Consider the following 14,533-nt stretch of genomic DNA (forward strand, 5'->3'; position numbering starts at 1 on the left):
TGCATTATATCTCAATCAAAAATGCCTCAGTCACTCTCATTTTTTGTTATGGATTTATCTACACCACCACAAATGGATGGAGGTTCCAATTTTATTCCTGTCTATCTTCCAGTTATCCAAAAGAAACCAATTGGCAAAAAGTGAAAATGACAAATTGTGCATAGCAGAGATAACCAATGTTCTGTTAAAATTATCTGAAAAAGAATACAGAAACCAAAAAAACCCTGACAACACCACAAAAAAAAAAGAAAAGAAAAAAAAAGTGATTCAAGTGTGTGAACTAAACATGTACTCCTGACATTTGATCACATCTAATTTAGTTCATGAAAAGCCACTTCTAACATGACTTTGACCTTGAATGTTTTTTTCCAAGGAATTGGAACTGGAAACTAGCGTTGACGGAGGTTTGCACTTTTGGGGAGGGGACCAGGCTCTAAACATGTTTATTTGTGCTGTAAAGTTAGAAAATTTAACATGCGTTTCTATGGGGAGTGATTTGCCTCAAGCAACCATTCAACAGACCTGCGAGAGTTTCCATTTCTGTTGACTACCTTTAACAGGAGGGGAGGCTGGGGCTCGGTTGACACTACACAAAGAACAGAATGTCCTCCTTGGTGGAAGTACCAACTCAAACAAATATAAAGTCTAGGCCTAAGTGCGATTATCAGCATATTATTTCTGCACCAAAGATAACAGTCAGTCACAGAAGACTTGCAAAACCTTTAATTAAACATAAACAAAAGGAAGACGGAAAATGACGCAGTTAGCTCATAATAAAAAGTCAAAACGAAAGAAGGCAAAAAAGAAAAAAACAAAACAAACAAAAAACAAACCTCCCAGCAAATAGATAAGAGTAGAGGTCAATGTCGGTGAAGGCATTTGTTATATATCTCAAAATGCAGCAATCTCTAAACACAGACACTAAATCAGACAGTGAGCGTCAAAGTGCAGCGACATTCACAGTTTCTAGTGTTTGTGTGTGTGTGTGTGTGTGTGTGGTAGGGGGGAATACAGATTCCCCCCAGCACATCCATTTACTCTGACTAATTTTATAGAAGACAGAATGAACCAAAGATATTTCATGTAGTCAACGTAATCTGTTATCCATCCATTTCTGCATTTAAAGGGCACATCACACTCCAATTAACACTCTCTTAAATTATATTCAAAATCATGAATCATTACGTCCAACTCTAACTTGTGCAAGTCCTGATGTAAGTGATAAAAATGGAATTGTCCATACGGCATCTGAAAAACGCGCACAGATTCAGAGCTATTTTTCGCCATAAAAGGGACATAAACTCGGGTGCTGAGCATTATTATCACTTTACCGAGGCGTTGCTAGGCCGGTAGTGAAGATTTAGGTCGACGCTACCTGGCTATACCCGCCCACAGTAGCGAACGAGTATCGGCATACCCGCCCGCTGTGTGTAAACAAATGACTACGCAAGCGCAGCCCAAGAACTGTCCACAGAGGAAAAGATGAAAAGGCGAGAAGTGTGTGTTGGTCCCAATATGGATATTCCGGATGATTTTATCATGATAGTATGACAATGAACAGCTGCCAAAGCAGCCAGCTTGATAAAGGACACACTGGCAAATTTGGAGAGCAGCGCGCGTCAGCTGACATGACAAAAGTTAAAGTGAGCCAACTTTTGATGTACGCGTTTGCTGGGTGTCGTGCATTTTGAAATGACATTAAGTATTGTTAATGTGATTCCATGTGTTGTGTATCTCAGTAAGTGATAATAATGCAAATAACATGCTGTTGTTGTGCGGTATGCATTTCCTGAGTCCCTCCGCGCATTTTGGGCAACTGGGCATGGACGTCGGGCCTCTGAAAATGCATACTGCCCTCCAAAAGCATGTTATTGTATTATTACCTGCCTGAAAGTCACGCCACCTGCATTCACTTCATGACTTACTCCAGGACATTGTTTTTTTTTTTCTCCAAATGTAATACGTCTTTAATATGGTTTTTAATATGGTGATTCCTTCTTTATGTTCTCCAATGCCATATACCAACACAGGGCAGAGTAGCTACCTAAACTCTGTGAGTGAGACAGATTATCTCGTCAATAGTTTTACATCCTCATTGAGGACAACTTTGGATGCTGTAGCTCCTCTGAAAAAGAGAGCCTTAAATCAGAAGTGCCTGACTCCGTGGTATAAGTCACAAACTTGCAGCTTAAAGCAGATAACCCGTAAGTTGGAGAGGAAATGGCATCTCATTAATTTAGAAGATCTTCACTTAGCCTGGAAAAAGAGTCTGTTGCTCTATAAAAAAAAGCCCTCCGTAAAGCTAGGACATCTTACTACTCATCACTTATTGAAGAAAATAAGAACAACCCCAGGTTTCTTTTCAGCACTGTAGCCAGGCTGACAAACAGTTAGAGCTCTATTGAGTCAAGTATTCCTTTAACTAGTAATGACTTCATGACTTTCTTTGCTAATAAAATTTTAACTATTAGAGAAAAAATTACTCATAACCATCCCAAAGACATATCGTTATCTTTGGTTGCTTTCAGTGATGCCGGTATTTGGTTAGACTCTTTCTCTCCGATTGTTCTGTTATTTTCATTAGTTACTTCCTCCAAACCATTAACATGTCTATTAGACCCCATTCCTACCAGGCTGCTCAAAGAAGCCCTACCATTAATTAATGCTTCGATCTTAAATATGATCAATCTATCTTTATTAGTTGGCTATGTACCACAGGCTTTTAAGGTGGCAGTAATTAAACCATTACTTAAAAAGCCATCACTTGACCCAGCTATCTTAGCTAATTATAGGCCAATCTCCAACCTTCCTTTTCTCTCAAAAATTCTTGAAAGGGTAGTTGTAAAACAGCTAACTGATCATCTGCAGAGGAATGGTCTATTTGAAGAGTTTCAGTCAGGTTTTAGAATTCATCATAGTACAGAAACAGCATTAGTGAAGGTTACAAATGATCTTCTTTTGGCCTCAGACAGTGGACTCATCTCTGTGCTTGTCCTGTTAGACCTCAGTGCTGCTTTTGATACTGTTGACCATAAACTTTTATTACAGAGATTAGAGCATGCCATAGGTATTAAAGGCACTGCGCTGCGGTGGTTTGAATCATATTTATCTAATAGATTACAATTTGTTCATGTAAATGGGGAATCTTCTTCACAGACTAAGGTTAATTATGGAGTTCCACAAGGTTCTGTGCTTGGACCAATTTTATTTACTTTATACATGCTTTCCTTAGGTAGTATTATTAGACAGCATTGCTTAAATTTTCATTGTTACGCAGATGATACCCAGCTTTATCTATCCATGAAGCCAGAGGACACACACCAATTAGCTAAACTGCAGGATTGTCTTACAGACATAAAGACATGGATGACCTCTAATTTCCTGCTTTTAAACTCAGATAAAACTGAAGTTATTGTACTTGGCCCAACAAATCTTAGAAACATGGTGTCTAACCAGATCCTTATTCTGGATGGCATTACCCTGACCTCTAGTAATACTGTGAGAAATCTTAGAGTCATTTTTGTCCTTCAATGCGCATATTAAGAAAATATGTAGGACTGCTTTTTTGCATTTGCGCAATATCTCTAAAATTAGAAAGGTCTTTTCTCAGAGTGATGCTGAAAAACTAATTCATGCATTTATTTCCTCTAGGTTGGACTATTGTAATTCATTATTATCAGGTTGTCCTAAAAGTTCCCTGAAAAGCCTTCAGTTAATTCAAAATGCTGCAGCTAGAGTACTGACGGGGACTAGAAGGAGAGAGCATATTTCACCCATATTGGCCTCTCTTCATTGGCTTCCTGTTAATTCTAGAACAGAATTTAAAATTCTTCTTCTTACTTATAAGGTTTTGAATAATCAGGTCCCATCTTATCTTAGGGAACTCATAATACCATATCACCCCAATAGAGCGCTTCGCTCTCAGACTGCAGGCTTACTTGTAGTTCCTAGGGTTTGTAAGAGTAGAATGAGAGGCAGAGCCTTCAGCTTTCAGGCTCCTCTCCTGTGGAACCAGCTCCCAATTCAGATCAGGGAGACAGACACCCTCTCTACTTTTAAGATTAGGCTTAAAACTTTCCTTTTTGCTAAAGCTTATAGTTAGGGCTGGATCAGGTGACCCTGAACCATCCCTTAGTTATGCTGCTATAGACTTAGACTGCTGGGGGGTTCCCCTGATGCACTGAGTGTTTCTTTCTCTTTTTGCTCTGTATGCACCACTCTGCATTTAATCATTAGTGATTGATCTCTGCTCCCCTCCACAGCATGTCTTTTTCCTGGTTCTCTCCCTCAGCCCCAACCAGTCCCAGCAGAAGACTGACCCTCCCTGAGTCTGGTTCTGCTGGAGGTTTCTTCCTGTTAAAAGGGAGTTTTTCCTTCCCACTGTCGCCAAGTGCTTGCTCACAGGGGGTCGTTTTGACCGTTGGGGTTTTTCCGTAATTACTGTATGGCTTTGCCTTACAATATAAAGCGCCTTAGGGCAACTGTTTGTTGTGATTTGGCGCTATATAAATAAAATTGATTTGATTTGAATGTGGCTTTAATTTGGCTTTCAAATAAAATTCTTGTATTTTGCGATCAACATATGTCCACCTCCGCCTCTTTGCAAACCGTAGTGTATTCAGAAAAAAAAAAACATTCCATACGTCTCAATAAGACTGAATAATACTGATTACATACTGTGAAAGTGGTATCTCTGATTTCACTCTTACTGTGTTCGCACAAATTCATGTAAAATTACTGTTCCGCTGTGTGGCGCTGTCTTTTGTCCAAAGAAAAAGAACGCCCGACCATCAACCTTCTTTTCCAGTCTTGCCGCTGTCACTGACTAAGCACTTAGCTTAGCTTTCCCATGAGTTTAGCTCAGCTTAGCCAACAATTGAAAGGGCTGGAAAGTGGTTCACATCACAGTTGTCCTATTAACAGCAGTCACTCATCGCCATGTTCTGTTGGATTCCGTGATCACAGAAGCAGCGAGACTCGCTGGTGTCCTGCACGTAGCATCATAACTTAAGTTTGGCGTGATGTGATGCCACGGCGCAAACTACAAACACTGCCAGTTTCACACTTTCGGGAGAGGAAACATGTTTTAAGAATTTTCTCCTGGCCACACGAAAGGAAAGGATAAAATCCGTGGTTAGATCCATGTGTTGGAGACCATAAGCCATCTCACACTCTCAGGCATTATTCCCATGACCCCCCGCGCAGCGTCCACTGGGAAGACTGGGGAGACGGAAGGGCACCACCAAGAGCCTGCGGATCAATTTGTCTCAACAGGGGAAACCTCACCTGGCCCGGACACGGAAAGGATGAACAGACTGATTGCTCTGTGGCTCCCACCGGCTCTTGTCAGTGTTTATTCTCATCATTCTTAGTTGGTGGAGTGATTTGTCTGGTTAATTCCAATAACGAATGAGACTCCGGCATGCTAACTAGTTATGCATTCCCGTGTGGTTGGCATCTGCTTCTTAGACGGACAAGTGGCCACACGAGATTGAGTAATAACATGGGTAATTGTGACAGTAGTGAAGAAGAAAGCAGACATGCAAACTCCGGCTGTATTGTTTAAGTCTGCAGCAAACCGTTGCTTGGGTCCCGTGACTGTTCACCCAGAAGTGCTGTAAATCTTCCCAGGCATGCGCACTCGCAATTGTGAGATGGCTTATTCTCATGCTGTGCTAGGCTTCACTTCTGGTGTTTGTACATGATGCACTATGAAGAAAAGAAAAAAAAAAATCTCCCACTTTCCTCCTCAAAATATTAACTTTGGAAAATCTGTCCACTTAATAAGCAACACTAGTCATGTGATTACATCCTTGCAAAATACACGTTTTAACCATTTTAATATATTCACCGTCAAAGTACAAACAACAACAAAAAAAACCCCCACTGATTTCACATTATTAAAAAAAAAAAAAAAAAATCCCCCTGTTCATTTCAACAGAGGGCCTGGAGGGGGCTTAAAATTACATGATGTCATCAAAGACCATTCCTCACAGTCTGACGCTTGAGTGTTTATCAGCAGCAGGTGAAATCAGGCTAATTTCCCAATGTTTATGGCTTAATTTCTCAGGGCATATGACACCAAAAATAAAATGCAATACATCAATATTTTCATAATCCTTTATTTATTTAGACTAGTCAGCTCAACTGACATTTTATGTATCAGTGATATACACTTTAAGGCCTGCAGCATAATCCAAAATAAGGTGGGACACTAAGGCATTTATTAAAATCTTGCGCCTTGGGGCAACTGTTTGTTGTGATTTGGCGCTATATAAAAAAAAAATTGATTGATTGATTGATTAAAATCTGATTTTGCCATACCAGCAATGAAGCTATCAAACGATAAAGTGTTTCAGGTGTTATTTTGTCTCATTCTTCCTGCAGACACACTTTTCATTCATTCATTGTCTATAGCTGCTCATTCCATTGCTATGCCAACTAGGGCTGCAGCCATCGAACATTTCTGGAATAGGATATTCCATCGATTAATCAGACAAAAAGCACTTTTGCAGTTTTAAACAACAATATCAATAGCGCCAGTGCTCTCCCTAAGCAATAGCACTAGATGCTGCAGCATCATGCAGATTTTCAAATTTAGGGTGTTCCCTCTGTTTTTCTGGGTAATTATTTTTTCATGTCGTTACGAGTTTCGGAGCTTTCTCAGACTATGAAATCCTCAGTCAGCACACAGGCTGCGTGTGAACATGATTGTAGCCTTTGAAAAAAGGCTGCAGACTGCAGCTTTTCTGCAAAAGCCACATTGATAAATCCATGTTCACCCTGCTGATGAAAACTGATGGAATCCAAATACAGGCATTTTTGGAAGAGTTGATTCTCTTAAAGTGCGCATCCTTTTGCTTCGTCAGAGGTGGAGAGCAGCCAGTGGACCAAAACACAGCGGCATGTTTTCTTTTCCAACTATACACTAACATAATGATCCGCTTTAAATATGCATACGTCTATTTCAGATGGTCAGCCTTTTAAAAGACCCACTTTCTCTTAAAACTGTTTATTTTACTCAGTGTGCTACGTTGTAAATTCCTAGCTTCTGCTGCTACATTGTTTAGCTCCTTACATGGTTATGCACATGTGCCACATATTCTTCGTAGTTGTGGGAGTGTTACAACGCCACATACAGGCCCCCTGTATATACTACAGCATTAATGAAGCCTCAAAGTGAAGAAACATTTTCTGTAAACAGATTATTTGAGTTACTCGATTAATCGTTTCAGCCCTAATCCCAACAGGCACAGAGTGTGAGGTGGGGTACACCATGGATAGCATGTCAGTCTCTTGCAGGGCCACACATAGATGGACAAACACATTCATACTTGCTCGCACACCTATGGACAATTTAGAATCACTTATTCACCTAACCTGCATGTCTTTGGTAGTGGAAGGAAGCCTAAGAACTTTGAGGGAACCCATGCAAACACAAAAATAATGTGCGAACTCCACACAGAAATGACCAGGTGGGAAGCGATCCCATGACCTTGTTAGCAACAGTGCTAACCACTAAGTTACCATGCCACCCACGCAAACACATCTTAAGGTGCACAAAATTATGGGGTCATTGGTACATTTTTTGTTTCTAAATTCTCTATAGATTCTCTATTTGGGACAAATCAGGACTACAGGCAGGCCAATCCAGTAACAATAACCTCTTCTTCTGCAGCCATGCCTTTCTAATGTGTGCAGAATGTGGTTTTGCATGGTCTTGTTGAAAAATGCATGGGCATACCTGGAAGAGATGTTGCTCTTAAAATCTCAATGTACATTTCTGCATTAATGCTGCTTTCACAGTGTAAATTAGGCCTGTCACAGTAATAAATTTTGCCAAACAATATAATGCCTCAAAAAATATGATAATAAACGACAATAATAATGATATTATCAATGTTGTTTAAAGACCATTTTACGCCATAGGTATTATGATAACACAGCATAAAAATACAAGTACATCAATAATCAAATAATAATCAAAAATAGAATTTTATTCCATATATATTATTTTTAAATAGAATTTATTGTAAGATTTGTCACGGTTTTTCTTAATCTATTCTAAGAGTAAACTTGAACCAATTTAAGTAAAAGTTAAATATGATGCAAATTTTACATTATGTTATATTTCAAGTCATTTGATGTTATGCATAGGTCACAATGTTCAAAAGGTTAAAAACATTGTGATTGGATGGATATAGTATTTGCTTAATGTCATAACTTACAGTAGCTTTACTCTAACAAAGCACCTTATAGTACTTAACTTACAGTAGCTTTACTCAAACGCGGCAGCTTACAGTACTTAACTTACAGTAGCTTTACTCGAATGAAGTACCTTACAGCATTTAACTTACAGTAGCTTTACTCAAATGATGCACCTTACAGTACTTAACTTACAGTAGCTTTACTCAAATGAAGTACCTTACAGTATTTAACTTACAGTAGTTTTACTCTAAGAAAGCAGAGCAAGTTCAGTCAGGCACTGGAGCACTGCATGACAGAGTGTGAATGTAAACTTTTTTTTCCAATAATTTTTCTTTTTTTTTTTTTTAATAAATTGGATCACATTTCAGGCAGCACGGTGGCTTAGTGGTTAGCACTGTTGCCTCACAGCGAGAAGGTCGTGGGTTCAATTCCCGTGGCCTTTCTGTGTGGAGTTTGCATGTTCTCCCCGTGCTTGAATGGGTTTCCTCCGGGTGCTCTGGTTTCCTCCCACATCCAAAGACATGCAGGTTAGGTGGACTGGAATCTTTAAAATTGTCCTTAGGTGTGTGTGTGGGTGTGTCTGTGTTTGTTTGTCTGTTTGTGGCCCTGCGACAGACTGTCGTCCTGTCCTGGGTGTACCCCGCCTCGCGCCCTATGGCTGCTGGGATAGGCTCCAGCCCCCCGCGACCCTTAATTGGACTAAGCGCTGGAAGATGGATGGATCACATTTCGACATTTGTGTTGGATGAACGTTCTGTGTTTAGCAAGTATTTTTGACGTCCTTTGAACATTGCGCCAGACTACCTTCAATATTTTGTCAACATTGCATTTTTTTTGATTAAGCGCAAATGACATGAAACATCACTCTGTACAGATTTTAAAATCATCATAGGCGGTGTCACTATTTGATGAACATCCCATCTGTGAAGTCTTATTAATTCATATGAAATGTCAGTTTTTGTCATTAGGTTGCAGACATTCTCATCTGCTGCTGATGGTGGCTGTAAACTCACATGAAGGCAGTCTGAATATTGCATTTAAGAACATGTACGGGAGCTTTTCAATGTGTTATGAATCACTGGATTAAATTAATTAAGCAAACCTGTGATATTTGGCAAACATCCCATCCATGAAATCTTATTATATGACTATGATGGTACGCACACTCTGATTGGCAGACTTCCGGTCTGATATTTTCCATATCAGACTGTTACCATGACAAATGTATCAGATTTGCGACTTTGTTCACAATTTTCATGGCACAAAATAAAACAACACAAAAAGCAAACAAAGAAAATGGAGAAATTAACAGCAAACAAGCTTGAACTGGGCGTGCAAAATGAATTCCAAGACGAAAATACAGGTCCAAATAATCAAGAACAGATTGAAAACTTCAATACAAACCAGAAAGATAGGTGAATTGCTACTGACATTCCGAAATTATGTATATGAAGCAGCATGTCAGATGTGCTGCTGTCACGCTCCGCCGTCTTTAATTATGAAATAATGCTGAATTTCTGTGGAAATGATTGTTGTACAAAAGTTTCAGATGTCCGTCGCTAAGATAGATGATCGCTGCTGATGCTCTGAAATGACGCATGCGTAGCGAAGGCAGGGGGATCGATTGGTCGGTGACACCGGAAGGTCGTGTTTATATATATATATATATATATATATATATATATATATATATATATATATATATATATATATTATGTGTGTGTGTGTATATATGTATAACAGCCATATAATTAATTATTATCCTCGCTTACTTGGTCTGTACAAGAAAATATCAGCCCTGTTTCCTGTCAACACCTTGGTCTGATATTTTCCTGTGCAGACCTTGCACTCAGTTAATACACTGTTAGTATTCCATACAAAACGACAACTTTTGTAATTGGCTTGGTGGCGTTGTGTGCTGCTGCTGGTGGCAGCAAAGTGGACTGAATACGGTGACAGCACTTCAACACAAATGTGCATCTGTGCACTTTTAGGTTAATATTTCATAATAAAAAAGTATGTTATGTTTAGGAGGTTCTAGATGCTTTCTTTTAAAAAAAATTAATGTATCCGTGATGCGAGGCACACTGAAATATCTGCATCCCATAATCTCTGCATCTCTCGGTTTCTTTTTGTCATTTATAAACTGCAATACCGATTTATCTGCAAGTAGCTCATATTGGTGAATTACATTGGCTTGTGGATTTATTGGTCCCTGTTGTATGGCTGGGGTGCCTGGCTGCCTTTTGTTTCTGTCTTCTGTTCTGTCTTTTGTTTTTCCTTCCAGGTGGCATGCGTTCAGGACTGAGTGGCTGTGTGGCTGAGTTATCAGGACCTCACCCTGATCACCTGAAGCTTGTCATGTGCAGCTCGTCAGGACTCACAGCTGTGGTGCATCTTTATGGATTGGGGCATGGTTGCATTTAAGTCTGGAGTACACAGTGTGTATTTGCCAGAGACTCAACCTTGTGACCAGACGGGTGAGATCGTCGTCTAGAGAGCCATCTCATCATCATGGACGCAGCGACCGTACCAGGTTTGATGCCATGGTCTGTGAAAGAGGAGGGGGTGAGGTCTCATGCTCGTCAGCACACTTTCTGAGGTACTTTAGGTTTTGTGACTAACATGAGTACAGTCAGTAAATGTGGTGTCCCTCACACCTTATTATATTGAGCTGTTATGTTAGTCGTGTAATCAGCTTCCACTGCAGTGGAGAATGTGAACTGGGTGTTCCATGCCTGCAGGGTGGGAAGCTGATTGGTGATTAAGCCAGGAAGTGTTTGCTGTTTATGTACACCTTTGAGTGGTCTCTCTGTGTGTGGAGTGGTGGACTCACATGATGGTTTCTTCTTTCACAGACTCGGTTGGTCGCGGCCACCTGGGGGGTGTCGACGGGGTCCTTGGGTCCGAACTGTTCTGGCTCCGGACTGTTTGTGCTGCTGGGAGCGCACCGTCTTTCCACCTCGCCAGACCGCGCACTTATTTGTTTGTAATTCAGCACATCACTGTTATGTTTATTAAATTCTGTTATCCTTTGAACCGTGCTCTGCTTATTTTATACTGGGTCCTTCAAACGCTGGCCGGTCCTCTGCCCGCGTCCGACACATAACAGTCCCACTATAATCACCACAGTATGTTATGTAACTGCTGAAGGTTACATATCATCGATCTGTATGACAAGCAGACCAAAACAGTCACCAAAAAACACAAAAGTGTCTGTGAATAATGGAATTGACTACACAAACCTTCCAGGCCCTACATTTAATTTCAACATGGAAAACACACCCGTCTTCCATGTTTCTTTAGCTTTGGTGGTCACCTGATGTGTGAAAAGGTGCCATGTTCTGGTAAGGTGATGCTGCCAACTCTCCCCAGTAATGGTTTGGGTAGCAAATGCTTTGTGCTGAGAAAGTGCTACGCTGTGAAAAGGTAATTAACCACAGCAAGCTATTGAAGCTAAGCTAAAATCTGTTAAAGTTTTCCTAAAAACTGAATAAAGATTTAACACATTTTGGCAGCAAGTCATCTAGAAACATTCCATATCCCCCCCAAATTATTTTCCTTATATACAAAGGAGAGTGTCACAAAAGGATAACGTCGACCATGAGATGGCAAACTTTGTCTGTCATAGAACCGAATAAACACTGTTGACTGAAATCGCCAAAAAATTATGTACAACTGAAAGAAAACGGCAAACACAGCTAGTAAACATATGTGACCACACTGTCCATTAGGAAGAACTCAGAATAAAATCTGTGGACATTTTCACATTTTACTGCACATCTACTGGATAGGTAAGACAACACTAACAGGTCTACTGTGCCTGCTGCCAGTACTAATGTTAGTTAAAGTTACAGTGTTTTTACTTGATTTGTCAACAAGAGTCAGCGGGGACACTGTTCTACACATGGTATAAGGTAGACTTTGAACACCTCATTGTGCACATGCGTGCTTCACAACATCTGTAAAATTTCATGGAGCAAACTATATTTACCAAATAATTTGCCAGCAATAAAATTAGCTGTAAATTTGTGATAAAGCACAGAAATAAAGTACTCTTTAATAACTAGAATTCAACATGAAATAAATTTGAAGCAAGCCCTGGCAGCTCACAGACTACAAATGTGTTCTTCTGTTGAAACATCAACAGCTGTATTAGCTTGTGAGACAGTAAATTAAATACAGTCTGATACAGTGAACATGTGTTAACACACTCACCTGTGATATTAGCTCTCGCTGATCCTTGAAGAGGAGTTAGTCTCCTGTCAGGCACCTCTGTCTCCCAACAGTACAACCATGGAGCTTAAAGGAGAGAGAGAGAGAAAACCAAAGGAAGCATTTATTAGTCTCATTTTCTCCCGTTTGTTCTCAGATTCCCTGCCTCCACTCTTCACCACTGGGGTTTACAACAAAAACCCAAAGATATCTCTGCCAATCCTACTCAGGATTCTCTGAATCCCCACTGGCAGAAACAGGAGATCTTGCCGCATGTAATGAGATCTTGAAAAGTTGAATAAGACGTGTGGGGAGTGGGCTGCACCAATGTCACCTCTACGCTGCGACCAAAGGCTGCGGCTTTCTTCCACGCTCCGAACAAGTAGGAAACCAGCAGCAGAGGAAGATTCCCCATCAACCTCAGGAGATACCAGTACACAGCAGTCAGGTCAAGACCACAAACCCCTGCTCCTCTATCTCACGCGCTTCCGCAACTGCTCCTCCTCTCGTCTTTCCTTTCATCTGAGTCATCGTAAAGTGTAATGAAAGAAAGACTGATGAATAATTTAGCAGACACAGCATTTAAGAACTCCTCATTTATGCCTTTGTGATAACACAGGAGATGCACACTTCGTGTACCACAATATTATTGCAACCAAATTATCAGCGTAATGCAGATTTCTTACAGAATATTCCGGTTAAACACTTTCTGCAAACGTTTCATCTCCAACATAAATAGGACATACTGCCAGCTGCAGCACCTCATCACTCGGGCACGCTGGTGCAGCATCTCACCCCAGATATGTTTAGGCACCAAGCTACAGCATTAACTCTTCATTTCCAAACAGTCTACAGGGCAGCACACAGCCTGATCCTTTTTAGGGCTTGTTAAACTGAATGGGATTAGAGCTGCTGAGCATCTGCCCTCTCAATCTGGGTTTTATTGGGCAACAGTCACCTACACATGGTCTGACCCTGTCCTCCTCAGTACACCTGATCTTGCACACATGAAATCTTTGCCAAGAAACAAGATCATAAAAGGTAGAGCCCGTCGACAAAAAAAAAATAAAAAAATGCTAAAGACACCTCAGTAACTATCTGTTTTATAAAGATAAACAGGTGCCAGATCTACATGCTCAAAAAAAAACAAAACAAAAAAAAAAAATAAAATAATAATAATAATAATATGCAATCATTTCTGAATCAAATTTGTTGTTTTTAAAAACACTGGGGTTGATGCTTGCAGATGACATTCATGGAATGAGGGCAGGGCTGTGGGGGAGTGGGGGGGGAATCAAAGGGACTCAGATGAAGATGCAGTAAGAGGAAATGCTCAAAAGCTTCTTAAATCATGTTAGTCACACACTTGGGGATTTGGCATAACCAAGACATTCTCAGGATGTGTCAAACACCACCCTTTTCATCTGCCAATCTGGAGAAGCACTGATTGAAGTTCTTGCCATGTAGGGAAAGCATGTGGGTGGGTAACATAAACAATGTGACATAAACCAAAATCCTCTGATGTTAGCATTAAACAAGATCTGGGGAAGTCTTTCCACAAAATGTAGGTCAAAGTCGGTTTTCTGCTGACACCATTGCCACACCACCGTCTGCATCAATAATACAGATGTGATTTCTGATCATCTTCAGAGAGGAGAGGCTGGTGGGGTCCCTCGGTGCAGTTTCCTCTCTGATGTTTGACTGTACGAACCGAGACGAATCGTATACACACAATATTTGGGATGAGGAGCGGAAGCAGAGGAGATGGCGTGGGGGAAGGGCTGTAGGAGGGAGAGATCCTTTCCCAAAAGGGCTTGAAAGGTTGAATGTTCGCCATGTATGCCTGAGAGCAATCACACAGAGATCATAGATTCTTCTAAATCTTTGCCAGGCGACTCCGTACTCAGGAAACGCACTACCAGACCGTCCATCTCTGATACAACAGCAACTGAGTGCTTGTTCGCATGTTCAGCCACGAACAAACATTGAAGCTGAGCTGTTCCTCCACCATCAAACCAGTGGGGCTGACATGACATACGGCTAGCTGTAACCAAGACAGCTCGACATGATGTCAGACTGATTCAGCAAAGATAAAATACAGTTAAAAGAA

General features: G+C 40.6%; 1 protein-coding gene across 3 annotated transcripts in view; it reads right to left on the reverse strand.

The window, feature by feature from the left end:
• The window catches only part of nckap5l (NCK-associated protein 5-like), a 165,796-nt gene that overhangs the window by 59,633 nt on the left and 91,630 nt on the right, over window positions 1–14,533 (reverse strand). For all 3 annotated transcript variants that reach the window (XM_034172003.1, XM_034172002.1, XM_034172004.1), the window contains exon 2: window positions 12,427–12,510. The gene's annotated coding sequence lies outside the window, so the exon portion shown is untranslated. The remainder of the gene's footprint in view (window positions 1–12,426; window positions 12,511–14,533) is intronic.

The sequence above is a fragment of the Thalassophryne amazonica genome, chromosome 6, assembly GCF_902500255.1.
Source record: "Thalassophryne amazonica chromosome 6, fThaAma1.1, whole genome shotgun sequence".
Lineage (NCBI taxonomy): Eukaryota > Metazoa > Chordata > Actinopteri > Batrachoidiformes > Batrachoididae > Thalassophryne > Thalassophryne amazonica.